Below are 8,031 nucleotides of genomic sequence, written 5' to 3'. Positions count from 1 at the left end.
AACTGGGGTACAGGCATGTGTTAAACACAGCCATTCTAAATAGGAAAAATTGGCCAAAACAAAGGGGTTGCAGGCCCCATGCAAGTCTGAAATCTAGCAGGGCGGTCAAATCTTAAAACTCCTAAATGATCTCCTTTGACTCCAGGTCTCACATCCAAGTCACGCTAATGCAAGAGACGGGCTCCCACAGCCTTGGGCAGCTCTGCCTCTGTGGATCTGTAGGGTATAGCCCCACTTCTGGCTGCTTTCATGGGCTGGCATTTATTGTTTGTGGCTTTTCCAGGCACACGGTGCAAGCTGTTGGTGGATCTACCATTCTGGGGTCTGGAGGATGGTCGTGCTCTTCTCACGGCTCCACTAGGTGGTGCCCCAGTAGGGACTGTGTGTGGGGCCTCTGACCCCACATTTCCCTTCCCTGCTGCCCTACCAGAGGTTCTCCATGAGAGCCCTGCCCCTGCAGGGCTTCTGCCTGGAAATCCAGGAGTTTCAACACATCTTCTGAAATCTAGGGGGAGGTTCCCAAACCTCAATTTTTGACTTCTGTGCACTTGCAGACTCAACACCACATGGAAGCTGCCAAGGCTTGGGGCTTGCACCCTCTGAAGCCACGTCCTGAGCTCTATGTTGGCCCCTTTCAGCCATGCCTGGGGTGGCTGGGATGCAGAGCACCAAATCTCTAGGCTGTACCAGCATGGGGATCCTGGGCATGGCCCATGAAACCACATTTTTCCTCGCAGGTCTCCAGGCCTGTGATGGTAGGGGCTGGTATGAAGACCTCTGACAAGCTTTGGTGACATTTTCCCCATTGTCTTGGGGATTAACATTTAGCTCCTTGTTACTTAAGCAAATTTCTGCAGCCAGCTTGAATTTCTTCTCAGAAAATAAGATTTTGTTTTCTATTGCATTGTCAGGCTGCACATTTTCCAGCTTTTATGCTCTGTTTCCCTTTTAAAACGGAATGCCTTTCACAGTACCAAAAAGTCACCTCTTGAATCCTTTGGTGCTTAGAAATTTCTTCCCCCAGATACCCTAAATCATCTCTTTCAAGTTCAAAGCTCCACAAATCTCTAGAGCAGGAGAAAAATGCCACCAGTCCCTTTGCTAAAAGATAACAAGAGTCACTTTTGGTCCAGTTCCCAACAAATTCCTCATCTCCATCTGAGACCATCTCAGCCTGGATTTTATTGTCCGTATCATTATTAGCATTTTGGTCAAAGCCATTCAGCAAGTCTCTAGGGAGTTCCAAACTTTCCCACATTTTCCTGTCTTCTTCTGAGCCCTCCAGACTGTTCCAACCTCTAACTGATAACCAGTTCCAAAGTCGCTTCCATATTTTTGGATATTTTCTCAGCGGTTCCCCACTCTGTGGTACCAATTTACTGTATTAGCCCATTTTCACACTGCTGATAAAGACATACCTGAGACTGGGAGGGAAAAAAAGTTTAAAGGATTCATAATTCCACACAGCTGAGGATGTCTCACAATCATGGTGGAAGATGAAAGGAAGGTGAAAGAAGAGCACTTGTGCAGGGAAACTCTCCCTTATGTAATCATCATATCTCATGAGATTTATTCACTAGCACGAGAACAGCACAGGAAAGACCTGCCCTTGTGATTCAATTACCTCCCACCAGGTCCCTCCCACAACATGGGGGAATTCAAGATGAGATTTGAGTGGGGACACAGCCTAACCACATCAACAGGCTATAGCAAACTGAAAAAATAAATGTTAAAATACTGAATGATTATTTTAAATTTAAGCCTTCAATTAATATAGCTTTATTTAACGTAGCCAAATAAAATGTAAATTTTTAGAAACTATGAAGAGGACAAAAAATTTACTTCAAAACTACACTGAATAATTTCAAGTATTTGTGGTATTTAAAGTGAAAAAGAGAAAAATCATTTTATCTGCCTAGGTCAAAACCAAAGTTTGGATTTTTATTTGCATAACTGAATTCTATTTGAAAAGCTAGTATCTCTCATATGTCCTCCAGTCTAATTGTAATTCAGTGACCATTGAATAGCATCTTAATCCATTCTTTACACTATTATTCATTATTTGTGAAGTACCTACTAAGAGCATTAATTCTCTATTGATTGCCAGGGATGCAAAATTTGCAAAATCATAAACTCTGCCTTCAACTAGTTGATATTATAGAGAGAAAATAAGCAATATGTTAAGCACTGTAATGGAGGAAACAGACTTCTGGGAGAGCAGTGAGAAAGCCATGCTTATCTCAGCTGAGAAGGCTTATTTCCGCAGAGAAGACAGCACCTAAGTTGAAAGATGCTGGTCCATTGTAAGCCTAGAAAGGAATAGTATTCCGGATGGATGATATAGTAATGATAAGAGTTGTCTCAGTAGTCCTCATCAAAGGGCTCTCATTTGATCAGACAAGTAAAAAAAATCTTGATTCTCATTGAAAGACTTCCAGAAGTTGTTCTTTATTTTTAGATTTCCAATGTTCTTTCTTGACTTGTTCTTTAACCAGATATTAGAGAATATGAGCAAATATGCTTTGCCACACTTTTTTCTCCTTATTATGAAGTTCTAGCTTGCTAATAACCTCTGTAGTGCACATTGATTGCCTCAAATTATAAGTGATCTGTCTACCAGAATTAATGTTATTGACAAATGTATTCTGTGGACACATGGGTTTAAGATACATGACTATTCCACATGATCATATTTGTCAGCTTGCAAAAGTTTCCTTGATCATTAAAATAAAGTATTCAGTTATACAAATGTTTCTCATTTCATTATTCCTTGTACAGTGGACAAAGTAACCTTGGCAAAGAACTTTATATCATGCTGAATACTGTTTCCATTATCCCTCTGCTGCACATAATTTTCTTTTTAATTTTACTTATCTTTGTTTCTTCTGACATTTGAAACTTAGCATCTTAATCTACTTTTTCTTCATTGTATCAATTTTCAATTTCCCAAGGTGATTCACATTTATGGTCCTCTTAGATTCTCTGTTATGGCCTTCCTTTTTTTTTTTTTTTTTTCTTTGCATTTTTGTGTCACTTTCTATTTTGTATCACTTTTATCTTTATTATGTTTATTTTAAATGTGCCATAAAGATAATTAGATTCCTGTAGGTAAAGCTAGTATGATCCCTACACACTTCAAGAGATTCTGGGGAGGTCAAAATTTGGGCGCCCTTGGCTGGGATGTTGAGTTAAATCCTAAATGAGAGAGCAAAGAGATGGTAAGAATAAAGTAGTAGCATCTGTGTACCCCTTCTTCACTCTTCTGACGCCAAAGTGAAAAATAAACATGAAAGCAGAAAAGTATTCTCTCTGGGGGTGGTCACATACCTCAAGCCCATATTTTCAAAGAATACTTTTATCAAGCTTAATAATTGGTTAAGAGTCTCTCAGAACTTTATTCCTTTTATATCACAAAGAAGGTGACCTTTTTAATAATTCTATCAACAGTATAGTTATATTGAATACTTCCTCAAGTAAGTTCTCCAACGCACTTTTCTGGGAAACGTCAATAGTGTATCATGAAAAAGTAATCAGTACTTAAATAAATTTAGAAACATCAAATACTCTATCTCCTTGTATATTCATTGTAGATTTTTCCCATATCAAAAGATGAGAAAATTTCTAGATGAAAGCTATTTGTTTAACACTTTTAAAGTCAAGATTTCCAAAATATATGCGGCTAGGAAATCTTTCTGATATGGTACCATTTCTTGTGGAAAAGTGTTTAGAAAACAGGACCTGAGAGAATAACTTGTTTCTTGGATCCAATTCTTTGAGTCCCTCTAGGTTTCACTGATTATAGATATGGGGTACAGAAAGGCACACATAAACAAATGAACTTGGGAGAACTGATTTTCCACATTCATTTTTTTGATATATTAAAACCCATTCCATAGCCCAGCTCTGACATCAGTTGTGGTTCTGGCAGACAGTTCCTTTGCACACTGACAGAATTATTTTCCAAGTTCCTGCCTGCCTTCTCCATTTCCCTACTAGAGAACATTTTGCAATGCCTGTTTAAGTTGCTGGACTCAAACATAGGGTGGTCTGAGTGTGCTGAGGTGGAAGGCTTGGGAGGCGATGTTAACCTCTGGGTGGCAACTTCCAGCCAATAAGGGGAAAGATGACTGTCCCAGACTCTGTCCTATCAATAGATAATTCTGAAGTGCATTCTGCACAGTTCTCCAGAGGGCTCTCAGTGGCACTGAGTTGATTTGCCCATAGTGGTAACCAACTCATTAGCCCATGCTATATTGGATTTCTTTCCATTCCTTTCTCACTTTCACTTCTGCTTCCTGAGGTTATCTCCCAAAAAAGCTAAGTCCTTGTCTCAGAGTCTTCTTTTAGGCAAAACCAAATAGTGACAATCTTTTCTTCCCCAAGTGGCAAAAATAGGTAAGGATTACACTGACATATGAAAGCATATTCTTGGTTCCTGAAGACCCCATCTGGTCTATATTATGTTTTGAACCAATTCTCTTCTATGTGCCAGGGTTCTTTTTAGGGGTATATAACCTGATGGTCTTTTAGCCCTGCCATTTTGGCCTAAATGTTATCAGAGCTTCTTCTGCTTTGGCCTTAAAGCCATCTCCATTCTGTAAAACCGCAAGAACAGTACCAGTTTTCATTTAAAAAACAATTTTGGCCAATATACAATATGCTCAAAGAGTATTCTATCCTTACAATTGTAGGACAACTACAGTAACATGTAGATGTTATTGTTCTCACTTCACAGATACAAAAAACTTGAGAAAAAGAGAAGTTAAGTGATTTGCAGATCATCCTTCTGGTTATTAGCAGAGCCAGAATTGGAACTCACATCTTTGTGACTCCATGGTCCAAGCTCCAAGCCACTGCTTTCTATTTAAACTCCATGTCTAACAGTTGTTAACCCATTATGATCACATACCCTCCTGCTTGTATATTCAGTAGATTACCAGAAGTTTTCATTTCCTCTTTAAAATGAGGAAAATAATGCTACTTTATAGTACAGTCAGAATTATTAAATGAGTCACTGTATGTGAACATAAAGCCCACTCAACAGTCTCTATAAAAATGTTTTTTATTTCTATTATTACCAGAATTACATAGAATCCATCTCCTCCACTTTTTTTGAGTTCTTGAGTATATCCTCTGTAACCTCTAGTAGGTAAAAAAATGTGATAACACATGGAAAACTACATGGGAATTGTTTTAGAAGCTGAGGCTAGAAATGTATCAATGCTGTATTCTAGCCATTCCATTGGCCAGTATTAAGTCACATGACCCTACCTAACTGCAAGGGAAATTGGGAAATATCATCTAGCTATAGACTATATGTGTGTCCCTGTGGAAAAGGAAGGGAAGATAAGCAATTGCATAGCAATATCTCCCATGTTAATCCTCATTGTTATTAGTGTAATTTAAACGTAGCATATTCAGAAAAGTGTTCTACCTCTAACCTATAGCTGGCATCCCACCAGGTCTCAGTGCATCTCCATCATCACTTTTCTAGTTCTAGTAATTATTTCTCTCCCTGATTGCAATATCTACCTAACTGGTTTCCCTACTCCACTGTTGCCATTCTAAAAATGCATTCTTCAGTCAGAAAATACATCAGTGTCATTATGATCAAATTATGTCTGCCGCTACTCAAAATTTTCCAGTGGATTTCCATCACAGAATTAAAGTCTTTGTCTATGACTTTGGTATTACAGCTTATAAACTCCACCTTGTGGTTCTCTGTGCTGGTCACAGTGGTCTTGCTACTCATTGGACACTCCACGACCCTTCCTGCCTTGGCACAATGGAATTGCTCTTTTTTTATTCTTGAAGTACTCTTGCCATATATCTTTGCATAGCTCCTTCCTCATTTTATTCATTTCATTCATTTCCTCAAAAAGGTCTTTTTCATCATCACACTTAAAATATGCCTCAGTCATTCTCTAACCCCTTAATCTATTTTTATTCATAGCACTTATAGTAGCTGGTAATATATTGTGTGTGTGTGTGTATATATATATATATATATATATTCACACACACATATATATGTGTATATATATATTTACAAGTTTACTCATTAGATTGTAACTTTATGAGGACAGTTTTTAAAATTTTTATTTATTTTTTTAAATTAAAATTTATTTTATTTATTTAGTTTTTTGAGACCTAGTTTTGCTTTTGTTGCCCAGGCTGGAGTGCAATGGTACAATCTTGGCTCACCACAACTTCCATCTCCCAAGTTCAAGTGATTCTTCTGCCTCAGTCTTCCAAGTAGCTGGGATTACAGGCATGCGCCGCCACACCCAGCTAATTTTGTATTTTTAGTGGAGACAGGGTTTCTGCATGTTGGTCAGGCTGGTCTCGAACTCCCGACCTCAGGTGATCTGCCTGCTTCAGATGTCCAAAGTGCTGGTATTACAGGCATAAGCCACTGCTTTTGGCCCTAATTTTTTTTTTATTGATAGCAGAGGACAACTTTATTATTATGTCTTCAGTTTTTTTCTTTATTGAGGTATGCTTGACAAGTGAATATATGTATTTATAGTGTACAATGTGATGTTTTGATTGATATATAAATTGTGAAATGATTACCACAATCAAGCTAATTGGTATATTTATCACTTCATGTAGCTATCATTTGTGTGTGTGTGTGTGGTGAGAACATTTAAGATTCTGTCCCTTAACAATTTTCAATCATAAATTATATTATTATTAACTGTGGTTACCACCTATGCTGTAATACAGATCTCCAGAACTTATTCATCCTCACTGAAAGTTTGTACCTTTTGACCATCTTTCCATTCCCCTTCTACCCTCCACCCCCTATCCCCTGGCAACCACCCTTCTATTATTTGCTTCTATGAGTTAGACTCTTTTAGGCTCCACATATAAGTGAGATCATATAGTATTTATCTTTCTGTGTCTTGCTTATGTCTTCTAGATTTAATCATGCAAATTACATGATTTTCTTTTATAAGACTACTATCTTATGTATACACACAATGCACACACGCACACAATTTTCTTTACCTTTTTATTACTCAGTGGACTCTTACGTTGATTCCATATCTTAACATTTATGAATAATGCTGCAATGAAGAGTGCATATTCTTTTTGAGAAAATTTCATGGTTTTTGAAGTACAATTACTGGATTACATATATGGTAGTTATATTCTTAAATATTTTTGAAGAAATCTGTACTCTTTCCATAGCGGCTGAACCAATTTACATTTCCACCAACAGTGCACCAGGGTTCCCTTTTCTCCACATCCTTGTCAATACATTTTATCATTTGTCTTTTTGATAATAGCCATTCTAACAGGAGTGAAGTGATATTTCATTGTGGTTTTAATTTGCATTTCTCTGGTGATTAGTGATGTTCAACATTTTTTCATACACCTGTAGCCATTTGTGTATCTTCTTTTGAGAAATATGTATTTCTTAAACCTTTTTAAAATCAGATTGTTTTCTGGTTACCAAGTTGTTTGGGTTTTTTATATATTTTTGGATATTAAACTCGTATCAGATGTATGGATTATAAATATTTTCTCTCATTTTGTAGATTGTAACTTTATTCTGTTGATTGTTTCCTTACTGTGCAAAACCTTTTGAGTTTCATGCAGTCTTATTTGTCTATTTTTTGTTTTACTGACTGTGATTTTGAGGTCATATCCAAAAAATCTTTGCCCAGATCAATGTGAAGAACCATATTCTCTGTTTTTTCTTTTAGTAGCTTTACAGTTTCAAGTTTTACTTTTAAGTCTTTAATCCATTTTGAGTTGATTTGTATGTATGGCATGAGATTGGGGTCCAGTTTCTTTTTTCTGTGTATAGAGATCCAGTTTTCCTAACACCATTTATTGAAGAGATTATCTTTTCCCATAGTATGTTCTTGGCATCTTTGTCAAAAATCAGTTGACCATAAATCAGTGGATTTTTTTTTGGGATCTCTACTCTGTTCCATTAGTCTATATGTCTGTTTTTATTTCAGTACCATGCTGTTTTGAGTACTATAGCTTTGCAGTATATTTTGAAGCTAGGTAGTG

This window comes from Macaca nemestrina, chromosome 2 (genome assembly GCF_043159975.1).
Source record: "Macaca nemestrina isolate mMacNem1 chromosome 2, mMacNem.hap1, whole genome shotgun sequence".
NCBI lineage: Eukaryota > Metazoa > Chordata > Mammalia > Primates > Cercopithecidae > Macaca > Macaca nemestrina.
Note: the sequence above shows the minus strand (reverse complement) of the source record.